The sequence below is a fragment of the Myotis davidii genome, unplaced genomic scaffold (genome assembly GCF_000327345.1).
Source record: "Myotis davidii unplaced genomic scaffold, ASM32734v1 scaffold72, whole genome shotgun sequence".
NCBI lineage: Eukaryota > Metazoa > Chordata > Mammalia > Chiroptera > Vespertilionidae > Myotis > Myotis davidii.
In genome coordinates this window covers 5,171,898-5,187,421 of record NW_006284618.1, presented here as the reverse complement: position 1 = coordinate 5,187,421, position 15,524 = coordinate 5,171,898, and the positions used below count along the sequence as shown (strand labels likewise).

Here is a 15,524-nt window from a genome sequence, read left to right as displayed (position 1 = left end):
AATTCGCGAGCGGGGAGGCGCTTGGGTTGCCCTGTTTTACCGTCTGGTGTGTAACATGGACTCGTCTCCCACCTGTGGGAGCACGCGTGGACACGGAGGGTGAGCCGTCCAACATTTTAGAGACACGCATCGGGTGCTGGTTTCCCGTGACTTCCTTCCAGCAAAGGGCGGGCTTTCTTCTCCGCCCTCGTTCTGCGGGCAGTTTCTTTCCACCTGTTTACACGGAAGATGCCATGAATGAAATTTTATACCAGGACTAACAAGTAATGGAGGTCCTGCAACTCAGCCGTTTCATTTCTACTCGCATGTACTGTAGACGCTTCTCCCATACGGGTCACGCGGCATGGAATGGCGTCTATTGGGGGGAATTTCTAAGAATAATATGAAACCCAGGTCACGGTGCCCGTTTCCAAGAGCTGAGCCCTTGGTCCTCACCCGTCTTCCTGAGTGTGGTTTCTTCGGCGAAGGATGCACGCGGGTCCCATTTCATTTCTTCCCTGTCTAGTCCTTGGCGCCCTTCCCCTAAGCTTGTTGGATGGCCTTTCCCAAAAGCCACTTACCCATCAAAGACCAGCACACGCAGCGGGCGTTTCCCAGGCCACCAGATGGCACATCGTCTTCCTGGTGTGACCTCCGCTGCCTCGGGGTCCTCAGCGTCGACCGGGAGGTGACACTCATGTCTCCCCCCACGGCCAAGCAGAGTGCAGCGGGGGCTTGTGCTGGTGTCGGCGGCGGCGTCACCGTGAAACGGGGGTGGGGCCAGTTGGCTATTTGCACCATCACCCACGGGCCATACAACATGATTAACTCACAAACCTGCCTGCTCTGTGTGGTCAGACATTTGATTAACTCACCCCAATCCCTGGGCACAGCCAGACCACGTGATTTCGGGGGCCCGCGGGCCAGACGTCCCCCTCCCCTGCCACGAAGGACGCAGTTTCGGGGGGAGAAGTGGGTTCGGCACAGACGCTCACGGCTTCCTTCTCAGGGTGTAGCTCACTGAGGCTGGGACTGTGACGTGTATAAACTAGAACCTAAAGTGTTTCCTGTGAATCGGGTTCATTAGCCGCGGGCTTCTCCCTTCTGTACGTAAATGCGCCAGCCTCCTCACGTTCCCCACCATCGCTGCTCTGTCATTTGAAACACCATAGTAGAGGTGGGGGAGATGGGGCCCCACGGAGAGAGACTCGGGGTGGCCCCAGCCGCACCCCCGAGGTCTGGTGACCCTGTCTGGTGGGGGCCATGCCAGGGGTGCCCGGGGACATCGCCACGCTGGGGAAGTGCTTGAGGGAGCGAAGGACGTGAGGTTTGAAGTCACACTGCGTTTTGTGACGTTCTGCTAGGACCCTGTTGGGAGGGGCTGGGTCAGCCAGGCTGTGGGTGCTGATGGCTCAGGGGGTGACGTTGAGTGAGGGCGGGGCTGTCATGGCAGATGGGGACATGGCCAGTGACTGGAGAGCTCGTCCTGTCTCTGGGTGCTGTTGACCCTGGCTGTGTGCCCTTGGGGCACAGCCCCCTGGCCGGCAGTTAAACCGGCAGTTAAACCGGGAATACAGGAAGAGAGGCGGGGAACCCTTGAGGGTTTGGATGGGTCCTGGACTTGGGGAGGTGGTGGGACCTGCTCCCGGCGCGGCCGTGGGTGTAAGGCAGGGAGAACGGAGCGCAATGTCTTCCCAGCCTGTGGCCCAGGCATGTATGCACATGGCTCAGCTCTCGGAGGCGACAGTGGCCGTGAGAGCTGCCCCTCACCGCGCACTTCTGTGCCGGGCGCCGACGGCTGACGGGTGATCCAGTGTCATCCTCGCCTTCTCCGTGTGGTGACGGCTTCCAGGCCCTCAGCCTTAGGAGCAGGCTTAGTGTTCCCGTTAGTTCTGGGCAGTGGCCACGGGGGTCAGGTGCCCTTGTCCCGGGGGCAGGTGGCCTGATCAGCGGTTGGGAAGGTGGCCAGGCCCTCGCCCCCATGTCCCTTCGCTGGAGTCACACTTGCCCTCGGACCTGCGTGGGGAGCGAGCGGATGCTCTGAGCAGCACACAGGGTATCCTGGGAGCTTGGCTGCTGCTTCCCGGTGGTCAGACTTCCGTCTGTGAATGGGCCCTTTAAGGATGTAATGTAGTGAGAGGGACACGGAGAGGTTTCTCTGGGGCTTGGGTGCCCTCGAGAAGACTGGGAGTTGCCGATTCTCTGAAAGGAACATGTGGCCCCTTCCCAGGACAGCTGTGGGCAGACGCAGGAGCCGCTCAGGACAGGGAACTCCCCCGATGGTGCCCTCGTCCTCCTGACCACAGGTCGCCCGGCTCCCTTGGCACCTGTGAGGACAGGGTCTTGGTTGTCACCCTGAGCATGGGCTGCGGGGGACACGATGGGGTGGGGAGGGATTCATTGTCACCACAGCGTCCCTGGGGGGGCAGATGGGACGCACAGGGCTTGCTGTGAGCCTGGCTGGGTCCTAGGGACATGCTTGTTTCTTCTGAGTGAGATCATGTGACACTTGTCTTTCTCTGACTGGCTTATGTCACTTAGCATGATACTCTCCAGGTCCTTCCAGGCTGTCTCAAAGGGTGAGAGATCCTTCTTTTCTACTGCTGCGTAGTATTCCATGGTGTAGATGTACCACGGCTGATAGGCACGTGGGCCGTGTCCAGATCTGAGCTATGGTTATTGTGCTGCTATGGACCTGGGGGCACCCATTCTTTCTGCTGGGTGTTTCGAGGACCTGCCTGCTTTGCTATTTATAAAGAGTGTCATTTAAATGCTTGTTCAGTGCACACACCCCTCCCACCAAGACTCCCCACCACATCTTTTCACAAAGACGCTGTCTCCGTGTGTGAACATGAGCTTTGCAGTATTTATGCTAATGGAGCTCATGAATAAATGTGCTTTTAAAAAGTGCTGTTCTTAATTTTATTTTCCAAAGAAAGCAGCACCCGATAAAAGCCTCAAATGGGCAGCGTCCGGTTCCCTGTGCGAGAGCTGTCACCGTGTCTCTGAGGGATGTTTGGTAATCAGTCCACTTGGAGGACACGTGGCTTTCGGAAAAATCACCCTCACACAGTGAGCATGTACCTGCTGCTGGGGACGGGGAGGCTCTGAGGGCACAAGGGCAGGGACACGGGTCCTGGGACCTTCCCGAGGCCAGTGGCCCCGGGCCAGAGGGACTGGGGGCCCCTACAGGGCACTGTGTCCTTTGCTGCGTCCAGTGGCCGAGAGCAGGGGACCTCGGGGGCACCACCCATGGGGCTGACTCACAGGAATTAGAGACAGTGATCGGCTGCTGTGGGTGGTACTCTGGACTCGGCCTGTTCGCACGGAGGTTGCTCTCACCCCTGCCTTTGCCCAGTGGGAGCCCCGTCTCAGCCACAGGGCTCCCCACCCTTTGCCTGCAGAGACCAGGAAAGGGGCATCTGCCCTCCTGGGTGTCCAGGTGGGACTCACCCTTGGCGAAGGGCTCAGCACGGGGCCAGTCTCCATGGACAGGCGGGCTGCCCAGACCCCCTGAGGCGTCAGAATTCCATCAAGGAGGGCGGGGTGGGGGGAGCAGGTGGCTGGTCCCGTGGCCCTGGGGCCTGAGAGATGACGAGCTGGAGAGACGCTGTCTGCTGGCCATGGCATAGGGCCGTGGCAGGACACCGAGTCCCATTGTCTGCGAGCTCTTTCCAGAACCAAGTATCTGCCAGACATCCTGCTGGGAGGCCGTCCCTCCTAACGGTGTTCTCTCTCTCTCTCTCTCTCTCTCTCTCTCTCTCTCAGAGCCCGATGAAGTTCTTTCCTTTGTCATTATTTTCTTAGATTGACTTCTATTTTCCCAAGTTACCACGACCACGAAATAAGTTAAATAGCCACACAGAACATTACCTTTCTTTTTTTTTTTATTTAAAAACTAATAAAGAACTTAGTGACAAGTATAATAACTTAGTCTCTATACGTAATGCCATGGGAACATCTATATAGGAAGGAACACGACTGTTTACCTTGTTTTTTGTATCAAAGTTTTGACTTAAATCTTTCTAAGAGATGCATCATGTTAGTGACACATTGTGATTAAACTACGAAACGCCTTTGGAAGTATTTTTTCTTTTCCTATTCCAAAGAAGGTGTTATTTTTAAATAGGAGTGAGCCTATCTTCAGTCTCCTTCAGACCCCACACATTTTATTTGTTGTTGTTTTGAACCTAGGCTGCTCTCACCAGGGACGTCGCTGTGTTTGCGAGGGCGGTGTGGGCGGATTTACCGGGCTCGTTAGGAAGCCGCGCATCCCCTCGCTTCTGGTCACCCAGAGCTGGGGGTGCTCCGGACACAGGAGAGACGACGCGTCGCGAACATTTTACACGTTAGTGAAAAACAGTATAAAAGACATGAAACACGTGTTTCCCATTCCACGTCTCCGTGACACAGTCGCTGGGCCTTCGTGGTTCGGGACCCTCCGCTGCGTCCTTCTTTCGCACAAAAATAGCTCCCAGTCCTGTGATGATCTCCAAGGATTCGCGTCCCTTGTGCGGCGTTCCCACAAGAGATGTGTGTTTTCTTGCGATTAAAGCGGACGGCTGAGGGCCCGCGGGAGGAACTCCCGAAGGGTGGCTGCCTGCGTGGTTTCAGGTTCTTATCTGAGGGCCGACCGCCGCGAGGTCCCTGTAGAACGGACACACCCGGGACAGGAGGAGACTCGCTGCTGGGTCAGGAGGAAAACACAAGGCAAGGAGCAGCTCTCCTCCCGGCGATGCCCGATGCCGGCGGCGGCCCTGCCCGGGGGCACCGCTCCGTTCTGGCAGCTGATCCGCGACGTGTGCGTGTCGGCAGCTTAGATGTCAGATGGTGGGACGGAAACGCGAAGACTCGGTTTTCTCGTATGTTCACAAACTATTCAAAATTTAATTTGTACGGAAAAAAAAAGGCAAAAGGAGATCCCTACTTCTTCTTCATGTGAAAAGCAAATAAAACACTGATAGACAAAGTCATTCAATAGACCAGGGGGTTTTGATTTCTATCAAAAGATACTTGCAAAGGAATGAGTGAAAAAATAAAGGAACTCAGATTTGTATTGCAATGTGTAATCAAAAGAGACCTCTGTCCTGGCTTATTGAAAAAATACCTAGAAACATCTGATTCACAGCTTCCCGCGAGGCATGTCAGGGCGTACAGGTGACGACTAGGTTAGGGGTAGGCGGTCCTAGCGGGTGACAGTAGCAGCTGAACTAAACAGACTGTTGCTCTCTGAGGCGGTCAGGCCGCCCCACTGTTACAAAGCGCAACAGATTGTACCAGACACCTGCCTGCGCTTTGAGGAACCATGTCTGTAGATTGATTCAGAGACACTTCCCCGCGGCAGATCCAGCATTTGGCCTTTGGGTATCAAAAGGTTAAAAACGAGATCTCAGAAAGCTCAGTGTCCAGTAGCTCTCTGGCCCGGTCACCTGCAGCGGCGACAGGCCTGACCGGACACTGGGGGACTCCTGGCGGCCGGCCATTGGGAAGTGAGCAGTAAACATGGCACAGGTGTGGCGATGTGGGGGGTGCTGAGGGTCAGGGGTCAGAGACACCCCGAGATGGGGTCGCTTGGCTTAGCGCTACAGCACGTGAAGGCAGATACACATAGAGTCCCGTGTGAGAGATGATTCATGGTCTCCGACCACTTGAAAAAATTGTGCTTTCTCCAGAATTTGATGTGCTGAAAACCGCCCCCCCGCCCCTGCGTAGTTGCAAAATGAAAGGTAAAAAATGAAGTCTTTTGCAAACATAAGGCTTGCTTCTCTCTCTCTCTCCGTCTCTAAAATGAAGGCTTGGAAGTCGTGATGGGTTTCAGCTGTGCACAGGGGCCAGCCTGCCGACCGCAGGCTGACGGTAACACTCCGCGAGCCGGGCGGGGGCAGCATCGCTACTTCTCCTCTTTGCCTTAAGTTTCGTTCAGGGTTTCACGTCCCATATCCGAGGACGGCGAGGAGCCGCCGGCAAGCGGCGACAGGACCCCTCGCTGTCAGTGGTCCGTTAGTCCGAAGGCCTTTTTGGTAAACGGGGGCGCCCGCGGCGGCACGGTTCCCTGGGTCCTCTTCGTTTCGGAAAAGGACGGGCTGAACCCCCGTGGGCTCTAAAGACGGCCTGTCGACTCCACACACCACGAGTGTTAAAGGAACCAGAGTTTCCACCTCCCGTGCTTTTTAGATTCCGTTTTGGATTTTTGCTTGGGCGTCGAGGAGTGCGTCTCCTGAGAGTAAGGCGGAGGGGCAACCTGAGATTCCTCAAAGGGGTGGAGGTTCCTCAGAACCGGCTGGAGTTTGTCCTCTTGCTGCTTAAAGTCGAGCTCCACGCTGGAAAGGGGAGAGAGGAATGCCATTAGTGCTTGGTCTTTCCCATAGAAAGGCCCCCCCCAGTGACACGACTGGGTGGCCTCCTGCCCGGGCAGCGATCATTCCTACCGTGTTTATACTGTCAGCCTAGGGCTCCATAGTGAGCAGCTGGGTGCAGTGTATTCTTCTATGTCATTGTCAGCTATACTTGACTCTTGGGGTTAAAGGTACTGATCTCCCTAGCAGTTGGCAGTCTGTGTATAACTTTTTAAAATTGTATTTTATTTTTTTACTGGAGGCCCAGTGCACGAAATTTGTGCAAAGGGCTTGGCCGCCACCGCCACTGCGGCCGCCTCTGTCTCGGCCCCCGCCACCGTGGTTTGGTCCGGAAGGAAGTCCGGTCTAATTAGCATATTATGTTTTTATTATTATAGAAGATTGATTTCAGAGAAGAAGGGAGAAGAAGGGGGAGATAGAAACATCAATAATGAGAGAGAATCATTGATTGGCTGCCCCTGTACGTCCCTCAATGGGGATGGAGACCACAACCCGGGCATGCGTCCTGACCTGGAATTGAACCAATGACCTCCTGGTTCACAGGTCAGTGCTCAACCACTGAACCATGCTGGCTGGTCTGTGTATAACTTTTGACTCCCCAAGACCTTAACTACTAATAGCCTACTGTTGAACGGAAGCCATGCAGATAACATTGTTGCTTTACATGTATTTTGTGGGTTACATGTATAATATACTGTATTCCTACAATCAAGTAAGCTAGAGAAAGGGAAATGTCAAGAACATCATAAGGAAGAGGAAAATACACTCATGGCATTTGTTGGAAAAAAAATCTGCTTGTAAGTTCAAGCCTGTGTTGTTCAGGGTCGATTGTATGTCAAATAGATTTATTCTCCTAGAAAAATCACTGATTTGCTTTCACGCTGAACCTCTGAGGTGCCAACACACACAGCTGGTGTCAAGTACGTCGGGTCCTGCATAATGGCGTCTCGGTCAAGGACGGCCGCACGTGGGACGGTGGTCCAGAGGGTGAAGGCCGAGCTGACCCCTCTTGTTGCCTAGTGAACCCGTAGCCGTCACAGCAAGCAGGTACCCAGGTGTTTGAGGGGATGTGGTGTCGGCACCCCTGCCCGGCTCGTCGTATAAAAGTGCACCCCACACAGCTATGTGCATGATACTTGATAATGGCCATGAGCGACCACGTGGCTCTGCTGGCTTACACTTTGCTGCACTAGATGTTTCATCGATGCTTTAGAGCAGCGGTTCTCAGCCTTCCTAATGCTGCGACCCTTTAATACGGCTCCTCATGTTGTGACCCCCAATTTCATTGTTACAAATTGAACATAATTAAAGCATAGTGATTAATCACAAAAACAATATGTAATTATAGATGTGTTTTCCGATGGTCTTAGGCGACCCCTATGAAAGGGTCGTTCGACCCCCAAAGGGGTCGCAACCCACAGGTTGAGATCCGCTGCTCTAGAGGGTTCTTCCTACTCATGAAACAGTGTTGTCTGAGGAAAGCAGCGTGTGACGCCGGCAGCAGCCTCGTGTTCACCGCGCCTCTGGTTGCATCCTCTCGTCTTGTGCCTGATTTAACCTCGCGGCGTTCGGTACAGGGGCATGCTGTGCAGGCGTGGAGCCCGGGAGCCACGGGACAGGCCATGTCGCCCAGGTGTGCAGGAGGGGTACCAGCCAGGTTTGGGTAAGCGCACTACGATGTCTGCACAACGACAGAGTTGCCCACAGACACGCTTCTCGGACGCACCCCGTGGGTACGTGGTGCATGGCTGTAACGCGCTGGAATGGAGAGCGTGGCGTCGGAGTAACCCTTTGGCTCGTCCGTAGACTGCGCGCGGGATAAATAGGTCACTGACGGTCTGCGTGTTCAGGAGGCCTCTCAGCACACACCTGCCGGGTGCGAGCTCTGTTCTGGGCCACTTTCCCAAGGTCACGGAAACCTTCTCACCTGAATCAGTTGGCAAACGAAAGGCCTTGATTCCGTTCTCTTGTAAAGTCCGAGCTGCCTGAAGACCGAGGACCCGAGATGCCGACGTGGCGAAGGTGGCGTGTTCATCCCGCCAACATGGAACGTGACAGTTACCGAAGGCAGTTTTTCAGGCAAAAACTGTGCCTCCCTGTGGTGTACTGAGTGTTTGCTGAAAAGTAACCCCAAACTGTCATGGCATCCCGAAGCCACCGTGTGCACGCATGCAGCGCCGTGGGAGGCCAGCCGTGCTGATGCGTGTGAGAGCAGGATCAGAGAGGGCTGTTCCAAGGAGATGCCGTTTCTTAGGAAAGTTCTTCAGAGAATGCACCTTGCCTGGAGTCCTCCCTTCTCTTCTTCGTGTTGAAAAGACCAAGGTCGATGCCCTAACCTTCACTAACTCTTTACGGTCCCCTTGGCCTTGGGACCGGACCCCGGGCCCAGTGTAATTTTTCCGTAAGGATCCCGCATTGCCGAGTCTGGTGTCCCTTCCGCCCGCCTCCCCTGTGCCCCTGGCATCCTCGAGTCGGACCCTGCGTCACGCCTGCCAGGCCCCAGAGAGCTCCGCTCGGTGCCCCTTCCGCGTGTGGCCTGGATGCCCGGCCAAATGTCAGTAGATTTCAGTAAAGGTTCAGTGACCGTGATAACACATGAGCTCCCAGCATTTCATATCCAGTGGAGCCATAACCCATTTATAAACATGAAGCCCTATTGATTTAGAGGTCCATTAATCCTAGACAGATTCTGACATTGTGGAAAGAAACAGCCAAGCTGTGTTACCTGCAGTTCTAAACACAAGCTCAAGACCCATGGAATGGACCATTTTGGGTTTTACGTCCGCCGTTCCATTTTTCTTATTATAAGAGACTATGTACTATTACGGAAAAAGTTAAAAATATTGCCAAGAAGTTGATGGCCAGTTGCCCCCTGCTCCCAAGACAAGAAGGAGTGTTTGCCCTCATTCTGAAAGGCATCTGAGTTTTGCTGCTGTTTACAGGGGGTAGAGGCAGACCTCATGGACTTATGTCCTGCTCACCTGGATCACGTGACAGTGGACATAGCTCCTCACCTGGATCACATGACAATGGACATAGCTCCTCACCTGGATCATGTGACAGTGGACATAGCTCCTCACCTGGATCATGTGACAGTGGACATAGCTCCTCACCTGGATCATGTGACAGTGGACATAGCTCCTCACCTGGATCATGTGACAGTGGACATAGCTCCTCACCTGGCTCATGTGACAGTGGACATAGCTCCGCACCTGGATCATGTGACAGTCGACATAGCTCCTCACCTGGCTCATGTGACAGTGGACATAGCTCCTCACCTGGATCATGTGACAGTCGACATAGCTCCTCACCTGGATCATGTGACAGTGGACATAGCTCCTCACCTGGATCATGTGACAGTGGACATAGCTCCTCACCTGGATCATGTGACAGTGGACATAGCTCCTCACCTGGATCATGTGACAGTGGACATAGCTCCTCACCTGGATCATGTGACAGTGGACATAGCTCCTCACCTGGATCATGTGACAGTGGACATAGCTCCTCACCTGGATCATGTGACAGTGGGCATATGCTCGAAGGACAGTAGTGAGAGGTGCGAATCTCAGAATGCCCTGCCTTCGAGAGGACAGCCCTCGGGTCCTCTATCAGGGGCTGTAGAAACATGGTATCTGTCCTGTCGACGTTGGGGGGCTCAGGGGCTCCCCTAAGCACCTTATCTTCCTTAGGGCTTAGTTTCCTTCACTTCAAGGGATATAATCATTACTGCCCCGACTGTCTCCCTGAATTAGGTAAGGATCCCTCACCCCTCCATCTCCGCAAAAATAAAAGTCGGTGAAGAAGTTTTCTAAACTGTCACATGAAATTCAAACCTTACTTTCTCCTTCTTATCAGCTGCCCATCAATTCTGCGGTGAGAAAAGGAGCTGGCAGCGATCAGGGCAATGCCTAAGGGGGTTCTTCACGGGTATTTAACAAGAAACAGACCCTCCCTGCCGCGTCTGTGAGATGCCGTGTCCGATACGGCACGTCAGGGGCAAGAAGTGATTTTCCCGGGCGCTTGGTGAGCGTTGAAAGCGTGTCCCCCACATCCTAACCACGGCAGGAGCCCCACGCGGGTGTGATTATTAGGCTCCCTGGCCAGCACGACGGCTCTGGGTGCCTGTAATTATCGAATTCCCATTAAGTAACTACACTGGGAATCCCGTTATTAACCAATTTATCACACCGCGGAGCCATGTAATCACTGAGAAATCTAATCTGAGCCCTTGTTAACGGAAGGACTGGACTTGATCTATCGAGTTGATTCCTATTGGCACTTCTCCATTACAAGAGGCTGCAGCCGGAGCGGTGAGTCCTGGAGGGGCGTCAGGGGCGGGGAGTGCCTGCAGTGGGGCAGCCAGGCCAGCCGGGCCCTACGCCTCTCCCCTGCCTAACAGGGCAGGTACCAGAGGCGCCTTCATAAACCCTGAGACTCCCACAAACTCCCGCTCCCCCCTCACAGCTGGGCCGCCTGTCACCCTTCTTCCCTGGGAGTCGGCACCCCCCTCCGTCCTGTCCGAACTCCTCCCCGCAGGGCCTCGCACGGTTCACTGTAGCGTGCCCTCTCCGCGAGCTCGGAGGGATGGAGCGGGCTCATTCAGTTATGCCTGTGGGGTACTGAGTGCAGTTCCAGGCTCGGAGTGCTGGCTCTGTCTACGGAATGGAAATAAACAGACGGACTGATCCCTGACCCCCTTCCTCCTGCTCCGCTGTTTTCCATGGATAACGAATTCACCAAAACGAACTTGTGCATCCAAATACGCCTGTGTGTGACGTGCCGTGTGTGTCTCCGGGGTCATGCGTGACGTACCAGATGTGCGTGTCGATAGCACATATATATGGGTCCCGTTCCAGTAGCGGCCAACGTTAACAATTTGTAACGACCGTCCTTTAACGCTTTGAACATGGAAATGACTCCCCATCGCTTTCAATCCTTCCCTCACCGCTCTTTCACGTGGGAGGCACAGAATCAGAGTTCACAGGATCCCTGACGGATCTAAAATGCCAGGGGTGGGTATTCAAGAATATGAATGCCCCAACTCTCCGGCCGATGCCGTTCCTGGTGGGCTGTGGCAAGGGAATGAGCATTGCAGTTGTAGAACAAAATAAAGCCCCAAGCATCAGCCTGGTGTCCCAGCCGTCATCGGTAGACAGCGGCATAGGTGGACGGCGGCCTCTCTGACCACGCCTGGCGCTTTGCTAGACCACCCTGCCGAAGAGCCTGCCTTTCCCACGCCTGCCCGAAGCCGCGTCCCCGGTCTGTCTCAGCTGGGACTCTCTGGAGCCTGGATGCTGCTCTGAGGCCCAGGACTCTGTGTCTGTGGCCCCCCCTTCCACCCACAAGGTTCCCGTTTGTCAGAGTCGATGGCAGGGGTGCTTGGGGTTGGCTGCAGCCAGATGACAAGTTCCTCCCTGTCTCCCAGCGCCTGTCACCTGCTGGGCGTCCTGGGACAGATGCTGGCTGGAGAAGTGCATGCGCATCAGAGGGAGGAGTCGGGCCTCTGTCAGTGTGGTGATTTGAAGCCCTGCCTGTTTGACCCCCGTGGGCCATGGCAGATGAGGAAACTGCGGCAGACATCAGGCATTCCGGAAGCTCCTTCTCTCTGGGGGCGGGAACACAGCGACAGGCAGACCCGCGTCCTGCCCTCCCACCCAGGGACCCAGCCGCTCGCGCGCCCCTGGGGCCAGCTGTGCGGGGCCCTGAGAAGACGAGGCCAGCGTGGGCTCCTGGAGGGGCTGTCACCGAGGCTCTTGTCACTAAGGGTAGGAGTTCTCACTCTTCACAGGGAGACCTCGCATTCTGGTGAAGACCCTGTTAAATGAACCGGAATCTGCGTGATTTTGCTCTTTTCCTTCTTGCTTCCATTCGGTCTTGAATTGAGGCTCGCGGATGCCTTTCTCATAGGAATGTCAGCCCTGAATTCCAGCCGCTTGTTCGTGGCATTATTTTACGGCCTCGTCTGTCCACAGCAGAAGGCGGGGCTGGGGGACGATGCTGTGTTATCATCACTGACGGGGAGATGCTGAAACACTGTCCTGAAGGGGAGCCCCGACCCTGCAGGCACTCTCTGCCCTCCTTCCCCCACCCGCCTCGCTCCCGGGAAGCGCGGCTCCCAGGCTGACCGCGGATCCTCCCGCTCAGCTCCCTGCAGCTCCTGAAGGCACATGTCACCAGCTGCACAGACCGGAGGGCACATCCGCGATACAACGGTCCCTGTGCAGAGACATCCTTTCCCCCCGAGGGACCCGGTGGCTCCGTTCCCCCGCCTGGGGCCCTCGCAAATTCTGGCCTGTTCCGTGTGCTGGGCACTCGAGGTTCTCCAGAACGCGGGCCGGTGGCTGGTGGGAGGGAGTCGCCCAGGAGGCCGGCTGAGCCAGTCCAGGGTAATTCCTGAGAAAGAGAAATCCCTGCTCTCCGCAGGCTGTGAAGTCGCCTTTCATGTTTGTTCCTCCTGGATTTAGAGCCGAATGTATTCAGATGTCTCCGGCTGCACTGCAGAGTGTCCTAATAAATGCTTTCTCCATCTCGCACGGAATGGTAAATGGGTGTGGGCTCGCCACGCGCTCCGAGCCTTCTCGGGGAAACCGTGGCTCAGGTCTGCTCTGTGTCTTAGCGTTAGCTCCCAGAGTAGCAAAAGGTGAACCCCGAGGACATGTGGGAGCGCCCCGTTCCTCCCGGACCTCCTGATGGCCTGATGTCGTGAAGGTGATTATGTCAGGGACAACCCTTCACTCTGGACGCAGTTCCCTTGCACAGTGTGGAGACAGTGAAAAAGGTCCTACCACCACACTTCTGTGCCCCTTGCTGTCTCGGGGGAGATCGATTGCATTTTGTAGTTATTTTTTCATTATTATTTTTTTAAATTATTGATTTGGGAGAGGAAGGGAGAGAGAGGCAGAGAGAGATAGAAACATCAGTGATGGGAGAGAATCGTGGATAGGCTGCCTCCTGCACGCCCCACACGGGGGATGGAGCCCACAACCCCGGCATGTGCCCTGACCGGGAATTGAACTGTGACCTCCTAGTTCCTAGGTCGGTGCTCAATGACTGAGCCACGCTGGCCGGGCTGTTCTGTAGGTCTTGACACAGGAAACCTGCCCGCCCAGGTGCTGGGTGTCCCAGCCCCTTTGTGAACAGCAAGAACCAAAGGGGCAGAGGGGGTGGCGTGCTGGGCGCAGGCTGCCAGGAGCCCTCCATGCCAGGCTCTCCCTGGACCTTAACCCGGGGATGGTTCCCAAGGCGGCTCTCAGCCTCAGCTCCGCCCAGGTTCTGGCCCGAGGGCTGTGTGGCCGAGGCCTGAGCTTTCTAAGATGCAGGCAGCATCCCCTCCTCCACCTCCCCATGCCCAGGGCACCTGCCCCGTGTGACACCTGAACATGTCTCCCTCCAGCCTGGGCCGGGGCCCCCGGGGGGCAGAGCCTCCCTCTGGGACAGCTTTTGCCAGAAAGAGTGGGCTCGTGTGACACGGGCTCACGTCTCCCTGTGTGTGCTGCCCCCTGGGCCACCGAGGCCGCCAGAGGAGAAGCGCTGCTTCTAAAGAACCTGGTCGGCCCTTCTGGGCGGTGCTGCCCCCACTGGAGACGCGCCTGGGTCCAAGGCCATGGGAGTCACACGCCCTGTGAGCTCCCAGGAGACACACTGCACACTGAGCAGCCTGGGTCGCCCGTGGGTTCCTGGCACACCCAGAGCCTTTGGCCTGTGCCCGCTAAAGGGCTCACGCCCCATAGCTTCCCCGCAGCAGGCAGTGCAGTGCTCCTGACTACCAATCCCAAGGGAGCAGCCATCAAACTCCTACCAATTTGTGAAACCGCTAAGACCCACGCGGGAGATACGAGATACATGAGTTCAAGCTCCGTGGCCCCGTGCCACACACCTGGGGTTGCGGGGGTAGAAGGTGCTGAATTAGGGTCAGGTAATGCCCTTTCCCTCCTGACCGCTGTCACCCTCCCAGCCCAGGGACGCCTGTATCTGTGACCAAGCGTCATCGTCACTCATATACAAGGGGGTGAGGAGACGTGAACATACCTGTAGATGATGCACGCACTGTTCCTGCACGTGTCACAGTTAGCTGTGTCCTGCCCAGTCCGGTAGGAGAGCCTGCAGGATAAGAACAGGCGAGGTTAGAGGTGGGACTGTGTTGCCTTCCCAGTGCCCACACTCCACGGTGATGGGTGATTCACGCATGTCCCATCTTGCTCCTGTCTCTGTTGCTGCACCCGGTGCAGCAGCCCCAGCTAAGACGGTGTTTAAATTACGTTCGGAATGTGAACACAAGCTGCCGATGAAGCAAATAATCTGGTTTTGTTATGAGCAGAGGGAGATGGGGATGTTTCCGTGCGGCTTTGTATGTATGGTGTTAGCAGGAAACCCAGAGGGAAAACCAGCTCCCCGGACGCTGCCCAGAGAGCCGTTTCTCCCCCCAACCTCGTGGGGCAAGTTTCCATTTGTGGGGCCACTTGGCAGTGAAACAGTTCACATGGCTTTCCGTCCACACGGCCGTCCACGTGTTCCCCCCGGGCTGTGCAAGCCTCTGCACGCACTGAGTCCAACGTGGAGCCGACGTCTGTTTCCCTCGTTAAATTTCGTGTTACACAAACACTTGGCCAAGGATTTCCCCCCCGACGCCCTGGTGTCTCCGTGAGCTGGGGACGAGGGACCACATTCTGCCCAGCGCGTGGCCGTCCTTGTCTGTCACCCCTTCTGGTTGAGCCAGAAGCGCTGGTGGTCTGTGGCGGCATCTGTGTTGACCTTGACCTTCATCCACCGTCACTTCCCCTTGGGGGCACCTTCGGGACCTGCCCAGGGCCTTTCTCCCTGCCCCGGACTTTGGCAGGACAGGAAGAGGGACGAGCCTGTGCGTGACACCCTCCCTTTTCCTTCACCAGCCCCCCGTCCCTGCATGCCTCCCTCCTTCCCAACAAGCCCCCCCCCTTTACATTCCCACCAGGCCTGACGGTATTTCCAGGACCCCGTTATCATGATCTTGGCTTGGAGAGACCTTCCGGCGTGGGCCTCAGGGTTCGTTTGGACCTTTCTGTTGTGAAGAGGATTCAAATGTTTGGAGTCCATAGTAGTTTGTGGATAGGGAGGTCAGTGAGAGATTAACTTGTGAGTAAAGTTTCAAGTGTCGCCTCCTGTCCTGTGGTTCTGTCCTGTGGTTCCGTCCTGTGTTTCCGTCCCAGGCTG

General features: G+C 55.8%; 1 protein-coding gene across 1 annotated transcript in view; it reads left to right on the top strand.

The window, feature by feature from the left end:
- The window catches only part of DOCK1 (dedicator of cytokinesis 1), a gene marked incomplete at its 5' end in the record, with an annotated part of 274,984 nt that overhangs the window by 113,034 nt on the left and 146,426 nt on the right, over positions 1-15,524 (top strand). The gene's annotated exons all lie outside the window — the stretch shown is intronic.